Here is a 21,413-nt window from a genome sequence, read left to right as displayed (position 1 = left end):
TTAGCACTCTGGTAGGCTGCAGTTTAAGAATCAGGAATTCAAGATCCACCTGGGTTACACAGAAGTTGAGCCGTGTCTAGGTTATGTGAGATTTAAAAGGAAAGAGGTTTTTTTAAAAAAGCTATGATAAGCTTGATCTGAAATGGTTTTAGCATTTATGAGCCCTCATAAAAAATATAACATACCTGGGGTTAAACAAATATGATGTACATTCATGCATGTATGAATATCTTTAGAAAAATGTGTGAAAACCTTAATATCTTCAGGTAGAAATGGATGGAGATCATGAATAGGCACAATATGAAAAAAAATTCACAAGGACAGTTGCATTCCCATATTCACTAACAAACACAATTTTTAAAAATTGGAGCCTATCTTTACTGAGGATATTTTTGCGTTTGTTAATTTTTTTAGGTTAGCATATAAAGTAATGGCATTTCTCACCTATGTGTTATTATAGTTTGTTGTCAATCATTACCCCCCCACTGTCAAGGTTTTTTTTTTTTTTAGCACATGACTCCTAAGGTTGGTAAATATACAGTGTTCTTGGGAATGCAAATGCCTTCTTTATGAAAATTAGCCTTAGATCGGAAAGTTTTAAAGTATCATTTGACCCAACTATTCCGTCTCTGTAAGTTTGAGGCCAGGCTGGTATACATAGTGAATTCTAGGCCAGCCAAGGCTACGTGAGAGCCCTTATCTCAAAAAACAAAACACCCACACCCACACCCACACACACTATGGTGATGTGCTTGAACAAGGAACTGGCTAAGAATGATCTGATTAAAAAGTTTTTTTTTTCTTAAAGAATGACTGTAATGGGTGGGTTAACATACACAATGTATTTAGTAAACAGTAGGCTAGAATATGTTTTTTCTACTACTTTCATACATATTTATTCACACACAAAATAATTTGGAAAATATCCAATTATACTGTTGTCAGTGATAATTGGAGGGGGCAGGGAAGGGGAGAGGGGAGTGGTAGGAGCTGGTGCCTGCTATTGAACCTAGGGACTTGCACATCCTAGGTGAGCACTCTCTACCTCTGAGCTTCATCTCAGTCCTGGAAATTTACCCCTGCCAGTGAATCTGTGCTTTCTAAATCTCCTACAAGAAACGTATATTGTTTTCAAAAGTACAAAACAAGTGTGAATGTTGTTTTCAATACCTACATGCTACATTTTTTGGTGCTGTTTGCATTTTGCTCACTTTTTTTAAAAAATCACATTATTTCATTTTCAATAATCTCTCTATTCTGGTATATGGAAAGAAGAAAGGCCTCAATTCTTCATTAGTTTATTGTCTCCCTTTCCTAAACATCAGTTGAGTTTATCGAGGAAACTGATAACAGAAGGGAAAACACACACTTTGGGCTTTTCTCTAGGGGCTGTTTTAAGAGGAGTCTAAACACACTCACCCAGCACTCTTTTGTGTATCCTTAGGAATCCCTCATTTTCCCACTATCTCTGAAGAGTAAAAACACATTGCACCAATAAACTGATGCTTTTAGAGGTTGGTCACTGGCCACAGGTGCCCTTAGCAGAGGCGATTTCCTGTGCTGGCTGCTGGGAAACAATGTAGCTGGAGTTACTTCTCCCAATCAGGTCAAAAGTTTTTGATCATTCAAAAACTAAACTTTTATTAAGTGCTTATTATGGAACAATGACCGCTTCTCCACCCTCCATCTCAAAAGCTGACAGTTAAGGAATCAAAGGTTTGAAGCAATGACATTCTAGCTACCTTCAAATTTCCCATGTATAAAGTGAGAAAAAGAAAACCTCTGCCCATTACAATCTTACTTGGAGGCAAATGAGTCTAGTATTTCCACCATGTTATTATTGACTGTTAACTCTGCAATAAACTTTCCCTCTCCTTCCTCTATCTGCTCCCTTTCATGTGATACAAGCTCACCCTGGTCCCAGGCCCCATTCTATTGCTGAGGATAGCCATTAGCTTGTTTTTTTCTAAAGTGACTTATGGGGATTGGGTGCTTAAGAGAGATGGCTTGGTGATTAGGAGTGTTTGCTGCTCTTTCGGAAGATTGGAGTTCAATTCTCAGAGTACATGTGAGGCAGCTCACAACTCCCTGTAACTCTAACACCAGGGGCCCAATACCCACCTGATGCCTTCTTCTCCTTGGGCACTTGCAAACAATTGCACACACACACACACACACACACACACACACACACACACGTGCGCGCGCACACACACGAGACACATAAATAAAAATAAATCTTTTAAAGTGACTGATGAGGAGCTGAGGAACAAGACTGAGTTAGAGTGCTTGCCTAGCTTGCACAAAACCCAGTTCAATCCCTAAACCCACATTAAACCAGGTGTGGTGGTGCACACCTGTAATCCCAGCACTCAGGAGGAAGAAACAGGAGAATCAGTTTAGCTACATAGTGCTACTGCCTGCTTCCTTCCCCTCAAAGGTGACTGGTGATATGGGCACAGGGTATACCCCTGTGATCTCATTACTCAGCAGACTGCTATGAGTTTGAGAATGCTTGAGCCAGATAGCAAGTAAAGGCCAACCAAACACACCACACACACACACACCACACATACACACTGACCGACCGGTGTTTACCAATATAGAGATTATCCCTTCCTTTATAACAACGGAGCAGGCTATGCACATCCTTCTGACCCTGTTCTTTCACAGTCACGCCCATAGAGCTACATGGTACCTAGTGTCCACAGTGATGGGCATTTTCTTTTGCTCAACCCTAAGACTGTAGCTCTTTGCTGCCATGGCTACACTGTAGAGAATATCCTGGGTCAGTAGTGCAGTGACACAATTCTTTCAAGGTAGCTTCTCAGGGGAAGGTGAAGTATACACACTGAGTAGTGTTTTCTCCAGGTCTGAGTAGTTCACACTGCGTTATTTAGAACCGAAAGTGTGAAGGCTGGATGTTAATTGGGGCAGAAGGAAGATGCCTGCCTTATTACTACTTTGGTCTTTAACCAAAACCAAGAAACCCTTTCAAATTGTTTCTAGTCATGTGTTCCAAAGAATCAAGAGTGTTTGGCAAATCCTCTATGATCCTGGACTAGATAATAATTCTGGAAATTCAGCTCAACAATCAAACAGGAAGCACAAAAAAGTAGCATTTTTCATCTCAGAGTCTAGGATATTTACAAAGCTGGCACACATTACCCACCCCTTTGCTTTGTTTTGTTTTGCTTTGTTTTTTGTTTTTAGAGAGACAGGATTTCTCTGTGTAACAGCATTGACCTGGAAGTCACTTTGTAGAATGACCAGGTTGACACAGAACTCAGAGATCTGCCTGCCTCTGCCTCCCAAGTGCTGGGATTAAAGGTGTAAGCCACCACTGCCAGATTCCACATTACTCTTTTTCTGTTTGTTTGTTTGTTTGGGTTTTTAAAATTTTTTTTTCAAGACAGGGTTTCTCTGTGTAACAATCCTAACCGTCCTAGAACTAGGTCTGTAAACCAGGCTGGCCTCGAACTCACATTACTCTTTTAAGTCATCATCTATATAATGCCTTTGAGCTTTTATTTTTGGCAATTCTTGGCATCAAATCCAAGACCCGACCCACGCTAGCATGCTAGATACTTATTCTGCCACTGAACTACACACCTAGTCTGTTGAACCAAGACTTTATGCCCGGTTCTGTGTTCTCTAAAGACATCTTCCAGAAAGGTTGAATGTGTGGATAAAGCCAGCAAATAGAAGCAGGAAGTGTCTTCTGTTCCTGTAGCCCATTGGGATGTTCCATCCTCTACACCTTGGGAGCACAGACTCCCACCAAAACTAGGACAGTTAGAGGCAGGTGGGCTAAATCTACAAGTGGGCATCCTGTGGGGAGCAATGGCTACCTGGACAGGCCATGCACTCCGTTTGAAGCGGAACGTGATTTGAACACAGAAAGAAGACATAGTGCATTCTAAGGCCTCTGTGACAGAGCACCTGACTAGGTGGCCTAACATCTCGGAAGGTGTCCTTTCCATCCTGCATGCCAGAGGTCTGGTCCGTTGTCAGCAGGGCCATGCTGCCTCTGAAGATGCTAAAGCAGAACCTTTTTTTTCCTTTCCCTCTCTTCTGTTGGTGGCCTTGCTGTATATCCAAGTGACACCAAACTCTGCTCCTCCCTCAAGATCTTCTTCCTGTCCTCACCTGAAATTCCTAAGGGCTCACATCAATTGTCTTGCGCTGTGGACACACTCTACTCCAGTATGGAGTTGTTTTCTTTTCTATTTCCACTTTCATGTGTGCATGTTTGAACATGCGGAGGGTGACACTTGTGTGTGGGTACTTGTGCACAGGGGTGTACATGCATATGGAGGCCTGAAGCTTATGTAGGGAATCATTGTTGATCATTCTTTCATCTTATTCATTAAGGCAGTGGCTCTCAGTCAAACTCAGAGCTCCCTGATCTGACTATTCTTGCTTGTCAGATTGCTCTGAGGAACCCCCTTGTCTGTGTGTTTTAACCATGGGGACATCTCCCCAGCTACCAGGATGGCCTCATTTTAACCAATGATGTCTACAATGACCATGTTCCCAAGACAAAGTCACTTCAACACATCATTTGGGGGACATAGTTTCTCTCCAGAGGAAAGAGTATTTTAAGAAATGCTTTCAGGCCGGGCGTTGGTGGTGCACACCTTTAATCCCAGCACTTGGCAGGCAAAGGCAGGCAGATCTTTGTTAGTTCAAGGCCAGCCTGGTCTACAAGAGCTAGTTCCAGGACAGCCTCCAAAGCCACAGAGAGACCCTGTCTGGAAAAACCGAAAAAAAAAAAAAAAGAAAGAAATGCTGTTGGCTAGGCATTGGTGGCGCATGCCTTTAATCCCAGCACTCGGCAGGCAGAGGCAGGCGGATCTCTGTGAGTTTGAGGCCAGCCTGGTCTACAGAGTGAGTCCCAGGACAGCCAGGGATGTTATTCAGAGGAAAAACCCCGTCTCAAAACAAGAAACAAGCCAGGCGTTGGTGGCACACGCCTTTAGACCTAGCACTCGGGAGGCAGAGGCAGGCGGATCTCTGTGAGTTCGAAGCCAGCCTGATCTACAGAGGGAGTTCCAAAGCAACAAGGAGAAATCCTGTCTTGAAAAAACAAAAAACCACAAAACAAAAAAAGAAACACTGTCATATGCTTTCTTACAGGAAAGGGAATAATGAGACCACCCAAACTTCCTTTTCTTTCAACTCTGCTTAACTCCTCAGTAAGCCAGAGGCAGGGATGATTGATTGGAATCTCATGTATCAAGAAGGCAAACAAAAGCACAGTCAATGTATGTAGTATTTCCACCATTGTCATAAGAATTAAAAGATTCATGGGCAAACCCATACAAGACAGAAGGTCTTTTTTTCTTTTTTTTCTTTTTTTCTTTTTTTTTTTTGGTTTTTAGAGACAGGGTTTCTCTGTATTGTTTTGAAGGGTGTCCTGAAACTTGCTCTGTAGACCAGGCTGGCCTTGAACTCACAGAAATCCACCTGCCTCTGCCTCCCGAGTGCTGGGATTAAAGGCATGTGCCACCAATGTCGTACAGCTCAGTGATTCTAAGTGTAAGGTGTGTTTGCAACTAACTTTTTTAAAAATTGCATTTACTTATTTTATGGGGTGGCATGCATGATTTCACACTTTCCTACCAAGTGGGTCCTGGAGATCGAACTTAAGTCCTTAGGCTTGACAGCAAATGTCTTTATCCACTGAGATGGATAGACTTATATTTGCATTTAAAATGGGAACTTTACAATATAAAAAATTAATGATGAAAGCTCACACTGACAGGCCAAACTTTTCTTTATAAGCACATATTTTAAAACTATCAAGACTGGGATGGAGAGATGGCTTATTGGTTAAGAGCACTGGCTACTCCTCCAGAGGACCTGGGATCAATTCCCAGTACCCATATGGTGGCTCACAACTGTCTATAACTTCAGTCCCAGGGAATCCAGCACCTTCTTCTGGCCTCCAAGGGCACCAGGTGTACATATGGTTCACAGACTTACAGGGGTACCAAATACTTGGACACATAAGATAGATAAATAACATTTTTAAAAAGCATTGCTAAAAAAATGTAGTCAACTTGAGGGGGATAGAATGAAAGGGAAAAGAAAGCCCAGATTTCTACCTTTAATGACACCTTTTTGTACTTTTTGAGCAAAGGGCTCATATTCTCATTTTGCATGGCTCTCCACAAACTCTGTACTTGGGTTCCCATATTGTCCCCCTGAATTTTATCCCTGAAGGAGCTCCATTTACATTTCCTCTAAAGATCTCCCATGTTGCACTGCTCTTTACCTGAACTTTCCATTACCCCTGTGGGAAAGCATTTGAGCAAAATGTTCCCTTTTGCTTGTTCAAAAATTACTTAGTTGCTATGCTGTGTGTATGAGAAGGTGGACCATTTGGGGAGTGCTTAGCATATGCTAGGCACCGTGCAACTTATGATGCTGTCCCTGGCTGTCAAAGAGTGGTCCATCCCCTTTCCTCTGCTTCTCCCCATCCATTTCGGTTTACTCTGTTGACCTTAAGGCAAAGAAGGCACGTTCTGTCTCACGTCCACATCACTGACACACAGCACGTGCCTACAGTAAGGGAGCACTTGCCAATACAAGTTTCTTAAGCTAATAAACAACGATCACCCGGTTATTTAGACCAATGGGGGTAGAGGTTAAAGGAACCACCTTGCACAAAATGACTGCCCGATTTCCCCAGTGACTCTGAGAAACTAAGTCACTTCTGCTCCATGAACCTTCTTGATCATATTAGTAAAGGGAACAGACCCTTTCTTCAAGGGTCTCTCCAGCTGTGAAAGGAGACATGAGTGCACCTACTGCAGCCTTCTGTTATTTTTGTCTTTGATCAAAATGACAAGGCACTCCACAAATGACACATTCTCTCTCACTGATTAATGAAGACATTTAAATACTGGCGATTAAATAATAACATTTTATTATTAAAAAATTATTGTGGCATTGCTCTTCAGAAGTCGAAGCAAGTTCTGTGTAAAAATCCCTGTGGCACCTGGGTGATAGCTACGTCCCCTGATTCTAAAATGCTGCTTTTCTTTTTAACTCCTTGTGGACCGCACATGGGCCCAGCCCCGGGTGGGGAGCCCCAGACGAGGTGTAATGCTAGGAACCCACCAACCCAACTAGGCTTCTGTGGGGTGTAGTGGAGCAAGATGCTGAGAACTTCGCAGCTGCAGCCGGAGGAAATAAAAGGAGCCATTAACTTCAAAGACCCCAAGGGAGCCTTGCAAGCCTCCCTCCCGTGACAGACAGACAATGGACAGGAAGAAGGCTGAGACTGGACAGTAAAAGTGACCAGACAAGCCTCCTTCAAGCTGGGAAGACTCTGACCACCAGCCACAAGGTGCTATGTCCCTGGGGCCACCAGGGACCCAAAGCTTCCAGGAGTACAGAGAGCAGGAAAGAAAGGAGCTGAAGATGGGGGAGTGGACCACTCAGCAGAGGGGGCCATAGTGGAGGAAGGTGCCAGTCAATCTATTCCTTTAAATGTAGTCAGGTGTTGTGGCTATAATCCCAACACCCAGGAGGCGGAGCCAGGGAAGGATGCAGGGTCCCAGGTCAGCCTGAGACCTTACTCCAAACCCCAGGCCTTACCTCCAAAGGAAAAGGATTGGACAGTTTGAAGGAGGAAATGGGCTTTGAGTCAAATTGAAAACGTGGGATCATCAGGGGGACCAGATGTGGAGCATGAGGGGAAGAAAGGGGTCAGAGTGGCTCCAGGTTGTAGTGCTGAGCACTTAACAGCAATGTTAACCTCATCTGTCAGGACATGTAGATATATGGCCTTCCCTTCGGCATCCTGCTCCGAGCCTGCATCACCATGCTGGCTTTCCACCAGCTCAGACAGGAGAGCTAAAGCTCTGAGTAAGACTGCCTCAGATGTCACTTGTGGCTTACATTGCGGAGAAGTTTGTTAAGTCCAGATTCCATTTTTGCAAATGGCAATGATAGCAGTACCCCCCTAGTAGGGTTATATGAAGTACAGATGATGACAATACCTATCATGTAGTGGGTTACTGTATTAGAGTCACAAAATTTACGGAATGAATCTCAATCTCTGCCTGTCTGTCTGTCTGTCTGTCTGTCTGTCTGTCTCTCTCTCTCTCTCACACACACACACACACACACAGAGAATATATTGGGACGACTTACAGGCTGCAGTCCAACAATGGCTAGCTGTGAATGCAAAGTCCAAAAATCTAGCAGTTGCTTAATCCCAGATTAAAGGTGTGCCATCCAGTTTCAAGATCTGTCTTAAACGCGTGTGTCATCCTACCTCAAGAACTGCGTCAAAAGCCTGTGTCTTTCAGCCTCAAGATGTGGATCAAAGGCTTGTTGTCTTCCTGCCTCAAGATCCATTTCGCAGGTGTGATCTCCATTTCTGGATTGTAGCTCATTCCAGATATCGCCAAGTTGACAACCAGGAATATAGCCATCACAGTTACCAAATAAATAGGAGCCAAAATTGTTATTGAATCAATAAATTGTTGTAGATGTATACATAGTTTAACATTCTTCTGCTTATAAGACTCAACTTACCTCATGAGAATTTTTATGACATCTTAAAAAAACCTTTCAAATTTTTTTCCTTTTTTCTTTGAGATAGGGTTTTTCTGTGATCTGTTCTGGAACTTGACCTATAGACCAGGCTGCCCTTGAACTCACAGAGTTCCTCCTGCTTCTGCCTCCCAAGTGTTGGGATTAAAGTGTGTGCTACCACTGCCCATCTGGCCTTTAATGAGTTTTTTAATTATTAAATATTTTGCCATTTCAGACTCCTACAGCTAAATACTGAGCTGAACTCAAAAAAATCCAGTGACAGAGAGGGAGGACTGATGACCAAAGGGGTTAAGACTGGGCTGGTTTAACCCCCAGAAACAGCTGACCTGACAAGGGTTAGCTCTTGAATTCCAGACTGATGGCTAGGAATCCAGCATGGGACTGATCAAGACCCCCTGAATGTGGGTGTCAGTGAGGAGGCCTAGGTAATCTATTGAGCCTTGGGTAGTAGATCAGTATTTATTCCAGTATACAAATGGACTTTGGAATCCCATCCAACAATGAGAGATGCACTCTCACCCTGGACTCTTGGGGGAGGGTCTAGGCCCTACCCTGGATGAAATGACAGACTATGGACACCCCCATGGAGGGCCTCACCCTCCCTGGGGAAATGAGGGGATATTGGAGGGGTTGGTGGGAGGGTGCGAGAGGAGAGGAGGGAAAGGGAGAGGGACCTGGAATTGACATGTGAAGCAACCTTGTTTCTAATTTAAATTTAAAAATAAAAAAATAAACAAATGGGTTTTTAAAAAGGAAAAAAATATTTTGCCATTTAACTCGGAATTGTCAGTAACTCTTCTGCAGATCCTGGCTTTTCTCCCTGTATTATAAACACTGAAATGAAAATCCTAAAAACATAGTGGCTTTAGGGCTGGTGATACGGCTCAGCAGTTATGCATACTGGCTCCTCTTCCAGAGGACCCAGGTTTGGTACCTAGCACCCATCTGATGGCTCACAGCCATCTGTAACTCCTTTCAAGGGATCCGATGGTCTCTCTCTCTTCTGACCTTCGAAGGTGCTGCAAACATGAGGTACACAGATATGCAGGCAAAAACCACACACACATAAAATAAAAAAATATTAAAGGTACATGTCTCATGTTTTGTCAAACATAAAGCTAGTTGCCTGTTTTTCTTCTATTCCTTCCTTGTTTCCTTTCTTTCTCTCTCTCTTTTGAGACAGGTTTTCTCACAGAGTGCTGGGATTAAAGGTATGCACCGCCACTGACTGCCTTGCACTCTCTCTCTCTCTCTCTCTCTCTCTCTCTCTGCACTTCCTCCCTGAGCCAAGTCACCAAGCCTGCCTCAACTAAGCTGCCAGAGAGAGACACCTGACCCAGAGACACCAATGGGAAAAGGACGTACAGTAGAGTCAGAGCCTGAGCCAATGGGACTTTGGGAGGTCTAACTTCCTGAATAAATGAGTCTGCAGCCTGCTGTGCTGCTCACTGACTCCCTGTGCCTGAATCATTGGTACTGTGTCTTCTCACCCCTCCCCCATGGGGTGTCCTAGTAGGGTAACATGCAACAGGGATGCCTACATAGTTAATTCAACACTATTCTGTGTGCGGCTAGGAGTCTTTCTGGCAGAAAGCAACCTTGGGCTCAGTAGACTGAAGGACACAGTATCCTTTTATGCCAACTTAAAATCTAAAATAGAACAGAAGGGTTGGATTGGAGAGAATCCTTTCTGCCTAGGTGCCTTTGAGTTGAGACATCACTTTCTCCTATTCTCTGAGCCTACGGGAAACATTGTCTCTTCAGTCTCTAGCACTCAGAGCAGACCTCCTCCATAGTCTGTACTGTTTTTCTAGCCCTAGTACTGGAGGAACTATACCATCTACCTGGGTTTTTAGCTTGCTTACTGAAGCTCCTGCAACCTGTCAGCATCCATAAATAGGGGAGCCAACTCTGTGTAATCATTCATTCATTATAATTAATCATTCATTTGTTCAATAATATATTGAGTCTAAGTCTTTGCAAAATCCTACTTCATATAAAATTAACAGTTTTGTGACTTCTGAGACAGATTGTAAATTTCCCTCCAGACACATTCTATTAGATAGCATGTTAGAAGAGGACCATCACCAAATCCAAGTTGCCATTGAAATATATATATATATATATGAATGTGTGAAATATATAAATATATGAAATATAAAAAGATATCTAACATATATGACTACTAAATATAAACATGTATGTGAAATATATAAATATAAAATGTGTATATTTCAACTTTCCCTTCCTCAAATTGATTGTGAAATTAATTACATGTTTTTGTTCATACTTCTTTGTTTTCCTGCAAAATTAGAGTTCTAAAAATATGAGTATGCATACTTCTGGAGCAGAGGACTGGAGTTTTGTTCCCAGCACCCATATTGGACAGCTCATAATTGCCTGTGGGGACCTAATACCCTCTTCTCTTCTCTGTAGAAACTTACACCTATAATCACACACACACACAGATACAAGCACATGCACATACACACATGAACACAAAAAATAAAATACAATTTTAAAAAGTGGATGAGTGCCTATAATTTCTATTTATTCTTTCAGATGCTGTCCTTTAAATTTTAAAATTGTATTTATTCATTTTATTCTGTTTTGCCTGCATGTATGCATGCATGCATGCATGTATGTATGTATGTATGTATGTATGTATGCATGCATACCACATACACGCTTGGTGCTCTCAAAGGCCACCAGAGAGCATGGAATTACTTGGATGGTTTTGAACCACCACGTGGTTGTTGGGAATCGAACCCTGGTCCTCTATAAGAGTAACAAATGCTTTTAAACACTGAGTCTACTCTCTAGCCCCTAATAACTGTCCTTTATCCATCTTTGTGTTGGCATACTAGAGTCTTGCTAAGGAAAGAAAATAGTTACATATTAAAATCAGTAAGCTTTGTTTTATTGAATTGGTTGCACGTTTTGTTTTTTTCTTGCCATCTTCACATTTTATATTGGGTTGCTCTGGCCTCCAGACACACGCAACCGAACCTCTGATTTTCTTTTGTGACAGTACATGCTTCCAAACACACTGGCTTGCGTGTTGGTGGGAACACAGGTGCCAGGCTTGCCTCTGCCCTTGCTTGACGTGTGGCCTAGCATCTGACATCTCCTTAGATGCGTCTCTCCCATCTGTCACCGAGGATGGAGTTGGCTTGGCCTCTGAGCTTCCTCTCTGCTCTGGCACTCTGTAATCCTAGTGTAGAGCCCTGCGTAGCTGCGGCTTATGGACAGAAGCTGTCACAACCGGCTCTTCAGCGGCTCTTCATTTTGACTGCCCTATGCCACAGTCTCTAACAGTCTCCGCTAGCTCCAGTCTTCCTAAAGACTAGTTCTGAAAGCACTGCTCGGAGTCTCCATAGCAACGTCTAACCTGTTTGGTACCATCTTGCCCTTCCTCCTGCTGTACCCACCTTCTTACCCATTGTGCCTCATGCAGAGGAGTACTGTGGCTCAGCCCGTTGCTTTTGCTGGGAGCTCCCACACACCACTGTCACAGGAGAAATCTTGCTTTCCCTCTAAACCTCAACTGATGTTATCTTTCCTGGAAAGTCTTTAGAAATGATTCCTGGCCCAGAGGCTTTTTCTCTCTCTCTTTTGAACTGTATCGTTTTCCATGGACATTACAGTTGTTGATATTATGTCTTATTTGGGGAAATTACTTAAATGTATTTATTGTATATTTCCATTTTTTCTTGATGGTCTTAGGCATTGAGCCAAGGTTCTTTTTTCTCTGTGTAGTCCTGGCTGTGTTGTAACTCGTTCTGTAGACCAGGCTGGCTTCAAACTCACAGAGATCTGCCTGCCTCTGCCTCCGCCTCTGGAGTGCTAGGATTAAAGGCGTGTGCCACCACCACCAAGCTGAACATGCCTGATAAATACTTAACACTGAACTACAGTCCCAACTCTCTTTTTGCTTTTTAAAACATGTTGAAACAGGGTCTTACTAAGTTGCCTGGGCAGGCCTTGAATTGATGCTCCTCCTGCCTTATCATCTCAAGTAACTGGGATCTGTATCATCAGGCCTTCGGTGCCATCTGTTATTGAAAATGAGAAAACTACAGCCCACCGCCTCATTTGATCTGGCCCGTTTGCTTATAGTTTTACTGGAACAGACCCATTGTCATCTCTTTGTATATTCTCACTTGCTGCTGCTTCCCTACTATGGCGGCAGAGAAGAGGAGCCGAGCAAGGAACGAGATGATGTGGAAAGTCTGCTAACTCCGTAGCATCTTACCTGGGACGTTTCCCGACCCTTGCACAACTGTGAAGCACACTGAAGGGCCCTTTAAATGGGGCCATGGAGAAGAGTGTGGTGGTGTAAGCCATGATCTTAGTGCTTCAGAGGCTGAGGCAAGATTTTTAAGTTCATCCTCAGCTACACAGCAGGTTCAAGGCCAGCCAAGGCTACTCAAGATCTTGTCTCACAAAGGAAGCAATGCTGGTGCACGCCTTTAATCCCAGCATTTGGGAGGCAGAGGCAGAAGCATCTCTGTGAGTTCAAGTAAAACCTGGTCTACAGAGTGAGTTCAGGACAGTCTGGAATTATACACAAAGAAGAGAAACTCTGTCTTGAAAAACCAAAACCAAAACCAAACCAAACAAACAAAAAACAAAAACAAAAAGAAACAAGCAAGAATAAATGCATAACTAACCAACTAAACAAATGGACCATAATTTAGGACATTTTTCCCTTTACTACATCAGACCGAGTCAATTGTAAATATGTATGCTTACTTCTAGGCATTTTTGATTGTTGCTAATACTTTAAAGCATGACAGGAAAGTTCCTGGACCTTGTGAGCAAGGCAATCTCTAGACATCACCCAGAAGTGCTATCTTTCCAGTACAATTCTTGATGACCAAGCTTTTTAGCATAGCTTGGGAAGGTTTAGCATTGTCCCTCAGAAACTACCAGACTAGATCCCTATGGGTAAAATTTTGAGGTTGGAAATCAGAATTCCCACCGTCCCTCCATGTCACCAACATGAACTGAACAACTGTAGGAAAGCCTCGTATAAAGACAAGGAAGACGGCAGTGCTAACTGATGACAGGATTAAGTCCATTGATATCTGCTGTGTGCCAGGCACTGCAATCTTGGGACAGACACATCAGTGAACATTACTAACAGTGTTCTTACATGTGAACTTGGGTAGACAGAAGAACCGGATCACCAAGCAGGCATAATTCAGTCCACATCTGAATTCAGCCATGGTGGTGGGGAATGTTCCAATTCCAGGATGGTTGCCAGAACCTTTTCCAGTGCAGAAATGCAGTGAACCTTAGGTAAGCATGATCCTGGGAGTCAAGGGATTGGGGTTGGTGGTGACAGTTTCAACACTCCATCTTTTTTGGTAAGACTGTCTGTTTCCTGGAGGTCCTGGTGAGATCTAGTCCTGGAGTACAGGAATGTAGCTGGGAGCTCCCATCCACTGCTTAGCACCTTCCTGTCTCATGTTCTTGACTTTCTGGCTGTATCTTCCAAGCACACTCCCCACATCCAAATCTTTATCTCAATGTCTGCTTTGAGGAAAGTCTAAAATAAAAACAAATCATAATCAAACAAGTGAAACAAACAAAACAAAGGAATTGTAAGAGTCACACAGAGAGTTAAAATAGGAATGAACAAAATGAACTCTCACAGGCTATGGCCCATATTATGACGCTTGAGTGATAGGGCTGTAGCCACAGGTGATTAATTAGGGGGGAAACTATCCAGACAGGGAACCATGGGCGCTGCAAAGGCTCAAAGCAGTGATGAGTTTGGCATGTCAAAGAGAAGAAAGGGCAACCTGTCTCAGGTGGAGACAAAGGCTACATCATGAGGGCCTTTGCTACAATTCACTCAGGATTTTATTCTAAATGCCATGGATAAGGAGTCAACAGATGGTTTTGAGAAAAAGAGTGACATGGCTTGAGCTATACTTCCAAATTATCTCTGTGGCCCCAGCATGCCAGCAGTTTCTGTGGGGGAGTGGGTACCTGGTGTCTGCCAAGGAGACCATTGCAGAACTTCGGGCCACTGATGCTTGCGATGGTGTTGTGCAAATAAAGATGGAGATAGGTAGATTTGGGATATGTTTCTGTGAAGAATAGTAGCAACCAAAATGAGAATGGCATGTCTTCATTTAGACAAGAGATTATCATTCAATGCCTACAGAATTCCCCAAAGTTGGACACCCTTCTTAGCTTCATGTTACAAATGGTGAAGTCAAGGCACAAAGACTGCCTAAAGTAAAGATTTGAACCACCACGTTAGTTACCATAGGTCTCCGTACTTGTATTCTATGAGCTGCAATCCTTGTGTGTGTGTGTGTGTGTGTGTGTGTGTGTGTGTTTGTGTGTACAGGGCTTTGTTCATGCTAGTCAAGCACCCACAGTCTGTGTCTGACCTCTGAAGTCTTGTAGCCCATGAGAACCTGTCTTCTTTCTCAGGGCCCAGAAATGAGAGTGAGGACAAAAGGAAACAAGGAATAAGCTGAAACCTTGGAGTTCTAGTATAAGTAAAATTTATGGGTGGTTATTACTGTATAAGTAGTAGCCCTAAGCCCCAATAGACCTGACCCAACCAGAATACAGTCACTCATGCCTTGTAGTAAGCTGGACTTAGAAAACAGGCCAGTTTGCAAAAGCAGGAGACTCACCACAACTAGCCTAAAGGGGCTTGATTAATCTAAGTTGGCGCCTTAGGGAAGTCCCCCTGCACCAGCTCTGTGATGAACACAACTGAAGTCTATGCCTGGGATCCAGGTACTTGGGAGGGTGAAAGAGGGTCATGAGTTCTAGACCAACTTGAGCTATCACATGAAGCCCTATCTCAAACAGCAACATACACCACAAAACCAAAAATCAAACCAAATCAACCAAACAAAAAACTTTGAAATAACTAGTCTTGCCTTTTGCCATAGTTACTTTTCTATTGCTGTTAAAACAAAAACAAAAAGCAAACAAACAAAACATGGGAAGGCAACTTATAGAAGAGTTTATTTTGGGCTTATGGTTCCACAGATTTAGAGTCTATGACGTGGAGTGCAGACAGCAGGCGGCAGGCGGCAAGTGACTAGAGCAGCTGAGAGCTCACACCATGAACCACAAACAGGAGGCAGAGACAGTCAATTCATAATGTTGAGTCTTTTGAAACCATGAAGCCTACTCCAAGGGACACACTTCTTCCAGCAAAGTCATACTGCCTAATCCTCCCCCAAACAGCCACCAACTGGGTGGGGACCAAGTATTGAAGTGCCATAGACATGTGGGGGTGGGGCGTCCCATTCAAACTACCACAGTTTTTGTTTTCTTTTTCCGATTTCTTCAGCCATTCTGCCTATAAAACTTACCCGTTGGCTTAGCTCATGCAGCATCCTTCTGTGTTGTAGATATGATGTCATCTGATCCATGAACCACTAATAACAACCAATCAGATCTTGGGAGGGTCACTTGGTTGACAGCTTTTTCTTTTCTGTTTTTGCTTTTAGCTTTTAGTTTTTCGAGACAGGGTTTCTCTGTGTAGCTTTGAAGCCTGTCCCGCAAGTTGCTCTGTAGACCAGGCTGGCCTCAAACTCACAGAGATCTGCCTGCCTCTGCCTCCCGAGTGCTGGGATTAAAGGTGTGCTACCGCAGCCCAGGGATAGCTTTTTTTTTTTTTTATGTAGACATTGCTGTCAGGACCACCCTGTCTCCGGCCTTTATACACCTCTGTGAAATCAGTGTAGAACCTCCACCCTCTCGGTAATCCTGGTGAGCCCTGATCCCTGCACTTCCCAGTACTGCCATAAGACCCTCCATGTGGCCAGAGTAGCTCAGCCCTCCCAGGCCTGCCCTTGCTCATTCAGACTCAAATCCTCAAGGTTTACTCTGCCTTATTCTGATGCTGTCTCTTCCTGCAACACTGCTGGGCAATCCTCTCAGCACAGCCTACTTTCAGCTTTTTAAGCTCTTTCTCCAAGCTAAACATGCAAATTTCCTAAGGGGAGTTAAAAACAGTCCTAGGCCTGGGCTCCCTGCCAGACCAATTATGTGCTTTAAGTTTCCCAGGTGTTTAATTTAGGGACCAGCGGAGGACCACAGACGGATCCTGAGTGCTCCTGCCGGCTTTGCTTCCCTGGCTGCTGCCTCAGTGGGTGTGGAATCTATCTCCTGTTACCTCCGCACTGTGGGTTTGGATGCGGGGTGGGTTCCTCCTCCATCCCCCACTATAAATGCTTCTTTCTCTGTCGTCGTTTCTTTGAAAGTCTTCTTGGCCGTGAACTTCACGCTATTAGAGTACACCTCCCGCCCCTTTTCTTCGTTACAGTCACCAGCCACCCGAGATTACTTGAAGATTGTGATAGCCGTCTGGCTGTCACCAGCGGGCGCAGCAGCTAATTTGATTCTTGGTGTTCTCCACATCCAGCCCTACGGGTGTGTCTTAAGGAGCTCTGCCCTCTCCCGCAGTGGCCGGGCCTTTCAGCACATCTTCACCCCCAAATCTCAGCTTTGAATCACCGGCCGGGCTCCGTTTTCCACCACTCCCCAGCTCTGAGCAGCCTTGAAGCCCTGGACCCTTCCCCGATCTCCCGGTCTCACCTTTGCCTCTTCCGGATTCAACTCCCAGGTGACTCAGTCAAACCACCTCTCCCATATATGGCCACCTTTAGAGGTGGTCTTGCCTCTTTGGTGGCTTGAGGTGGCATGCACTCAGCAGGAGTTCCTATAACTCAGGGTGAACAGTCTGCTTGTAACATACCAGCCAATAAGCAGCCATGCCTGGCTGGAGCGCCACACGGTCATCGTGCCAGCCTTCTGGTGAACTCACCACCCTCAGGTGAGTTTTCCCACTGGGAACCTTCCACTCAACTGGGTAAGCCTCCTGTATTCTTCTTCAACAGCTCTTAAGTGTGGTCCCTGGACCAGTAACATGGGTGTCACCCGGGAATTTGTAAGTGATCAACATTCTCATGCCCCAGCTTGGCCCTCCTGAGTCTGCCACTCTGCTTTGTCAGGCCCTCAGGGGTGAGTCTGATGTGAATTCAAAATGAAACCATTGTTCTAGCTCATTCCCTTTTCCTTTCTCTTAGGTAACTATTCAAACATTTAATACTTCCTTTTTTTTTTTTTTTTCTTTTGGTGAGAACACAGAGAAGAGAGAGGAGTGTCTACAAGCAGCCGCCATTCTACTCAACTTCTATAAAATGAACTGTTACCTTCTCTGGGTGAGTGAGAACTTGCAGTATTCATCTCTCTGTGACTGACAGTTCCAAAGCCTTGTCCTCAGACATGGCCTGGCAAGAGCTAAGCAGCCTGTGGGTGGGGGGGTGGGTGACTCACCTGTGACTCTAGTTGGTACACCTGTGATCGTGCCCTCTACCTGTCCTTTGTTAAGGAAATGCTGGAGTCCGAGTAAGATCCTCCAGGGGAGCCTGCTCCGTAGACACACCAAGTCAGACCTGCTCTCCATACACCAAATAGACTCCACCAAAGGGAAGGGAATCAGGTGAGAGAGCATACTGCCCACTGTTAGCCAACAGAGGGAAAAGACACACTGGAAAAGGTAAGAGGAAAAGGGCTGTCTGTGGTATCCCGCCCCCAGTTGCCAATTCCTAGCAGCATTGTAGGAGACACCGCCAGCTTGGAGGACGGAGAGGGAGTTATAGTCAGGACTTTCATCTTGGAAGCCAGTACCAGGCCCACTGTGGGAAAACTGACTTCTGGGCAAAGCCATGGGACTTCTGCTAGGTCAATACCCACACTGAGCCACTGGAAACACTTTAGGCCAGGCAACTGACAGTTACTACTCCCTCTCACGACCATGAGGCCGTAAAGTGTGGATTAGGGAGTTGCCCACAGGGAGCAGAGCATGAAAGCCAGCATAGACAGGTCCACCACAGTGAGATCCCATGCACAACCCAGGGTTCACGATGGAACCCCTGGCCCAGCTCAGTATCAGATGGAGATCTGTGTGCCGGTAAGACAAACTCCCTTCTCTGCCAAGGCATTTTCAGCCTTGCTGTGGGTTTGGGGGACTGAGACTGTGCAGGTCACCCACACTGTGAGATTCAGGTGCTAGCCTGCTTACCAGCAGCATTGGTGTCCAAGGGAGTGTCTCTACCACCCATCCCTTAACCCCAGGATGCTTAGCTCTTGCCAGGCCAGCGTCTGAGGACAAGGCTTTGGAACTGTCACTCACAGAGAGAAGAATACTGTAAGCTGTCACTCACCCAGAGAAGGTAACTGTCATCCTGCAGGAGTTGAGAAGAATGGCAGCTGCCAGAGGGTATGTGTGGAGGACAGAAGAGGATGAACAATGGTCACTGAATGACAGGAAAACAGGAGCAGGAATCTGTGGGGTGCCATTGCACAGCAGGGTAGCTCTAGCTGACAAGAATATACTCTACATTTCATAAAAATACTTTAGAGGTTGTTTGTTTTTTGCGATAGGGACTCAAGTAGTCAAGGCTGACCTCAAATCCACTCTGTAGCCCAGCATAGCCTTGAATTCCTGATTCTGTTAGGCCTGGCTTGTGTTGACTTAGCTTTTTCCTCTTCCCTCCTCCTTTTTTTCCTTCATTTCTTTGAGACAGGGTCTTGCTAAGTGGCCTTTACTGACCCAGTCAGAACTCACTATGTAGCCTAGGCTGGCCTTACACCCCCAATGATCCTTCTGACTCAGCTTTCTACAGAGTTACAATTGCAGGCATGAATGACCAAATTGATTGATTCTGAAGCTTCTCAATAAAGGAATGATAATGTTTAAGGATATAGATAATTTAACATTGTGAGAACATTATACAACATATATGTTTACCAGAAATTACATAGTACCTGTTAATATGTTCAATTCAAATCATTTTAGGCACTTTAAAAACCACAAAATATGCATATCCAGGATTCCAAGCCAAGTTCCCACCATTGTCTTCTCCAACAATGTCCATGTGTGTTATATATGGGCAGTTATTCAGTCCTTACAACTACAATATTATTAAGAGCATCACCATTTTCAAGATAAGAAGACTAAGCTGGAAAAGTGCCATGCTCTATAATGCCAGCACCTGGGAGGTAGGGGAAGGAGGATCAGGGGTTCAAGGCCATCCCTAGCTACATGACAAGTTCTAGGCCAGCCTGGAATATATAATACTATTCTACCTCAACACACACACACACACACACACACACACACACACACACACACACACACAGAGAGAGAGAGAGAGAGAGAGAGAGAGAGAGAGAGAGAGAACTTTTTAAATGCTTAAATGTGTAGTTCAGGGTCATTAATTACAGTCAAATTGCTGTGAAACTATCAGCAGTGTTTTTAATCTTTTCCTATATATAGGAAAACCCAAGGAATCCACACACAGCAACTGGATCTAATATATATAAATTTATCAAAGTTACAGTCTGAATCACATCACTTCTCCCCTCCCTTCTTGTGACCATCTGGTTCTAGCCCACACCATCTCCTGTTTGGCTATGACAATGACCTCCTATATCGCTTCTTTTGTCCTTGTCCTTTCCAGTCTCTAATCTAAGCCAGACTGCATTTCTGTTCTACCCAGAAGTCTCCAGTGGTTCTGTGTCACCCAGCATCCTAGAAAGGCCTTCATGACCTGGTGCTTGGAATCTCTCAGATGTCTTTGGCCACCTCTATCACTCAGATTCTGAACTAACCAAAATGAATTCTCACTGAGAATACTGGGGGCCTCGAGGGAGCTAGTAGGATTATCAGGGTACAAGGGTACATTTTGTACCATTTGAGATTTGTAGGGGTGTGTGTGTGTGTGTGTGAAGGCCAGAGGTTGACATCAGTTGTTTTTCTCGATCACTATCTTTTTTCTTTTTCCTTTTTCCTTTTTAAAAACAGATTGCCACATTCATGTACAGGGACTTGGGTCTGACCAGGGGTGCTGGAAGGGAATGGAGAAGAGGCAAATACAGACAGACACAGAGGTGAAAATCTGGGATTGAACGGTCTGGGCTTTCCCCTAGGTCCCCAGAACCTGGTGGTGTAGATGATTGTGAGGTGTCTGGTACTGCACCTAAGTCCTCAGGAGGAGTAGCCGTGCTCTTAACCACTGAGCCACTGAGCCATCTCTCCAGCTCCACAGATGTTCTCGAACTTCCTTCATTAGGGCGGGCCTGTAATTTAGATCTGTCTACTCCAGGCTTCTGAATGTGTACTCCATAAGAGGCTGTTTTGTATGGAAAGTGAGACTCATCAAACAGTTGTGCGCTCTCTTCCCATGCTGTTGGGAATGTGTGATTTGGAGAAAAAGGGATGTAAGTTCTAGTGAGACTAATATTTTTCTGAGAAAGAATGACGAGGTAAGAGGAGTGAGGACACTAAAGCTATTGGTGTAAAGGAAGGCTCACTAATGTTGGACCAGAAAACTGCAGCAGGGAATGAGGGCATTAAGGTAGGTAATACATACAAAACATTTACTGCAGGCCTGGCACTTTATGAAGGCACAAGAAACATGGCCCATACACCCATCCTAAGTCCAGGCAAAGTACCTTTAAGACCAAGACTTGCTGACCAAATTACCTTCAGTACTATACTCTGGCCTAGCACCTGTGACTACACTCAGGTCTCTAGTGGAGAGATGACATTGAAGATGAGGCAATAAAATTCAAGACAATGAAAATATTCAAGACGTATTTAAGTGCTTTAGGTGAAAATAACTAAAACGTAATTTGGACTTCATCACACCATCACCACTACCACCACCACCACCACTAAACCACCACCAAACCACCACCACCAACAGCAACATACTGCTACCACCACCACCACCACCACCAAACCACCACCACCAACAGCAACATACTGCTACCACAACCACCAC

Source organism: Mesocricetus auratus, unplaced genomic scaffold (genome assembly GCF_017639785.1).
Source record: "Mesocricetus auratus isolate SY011 unplaced genomic scaffold, BCM_Maur_2.0 Super-Scaffold_100007, whole genome shotgun sequence".
Classification (NCBI taxonomy): domain Eukaryota; kingdom Metazoa; phylum Chordata; class Mammalia; order Rodentia; family Cricetidae; genus Mesocricetus; species Mesocricetus auratus.
The sequence above is the reverse complement of the archived record's forward strand: the minus strand, read 5'-3'. Positions refer to the sequence as shown.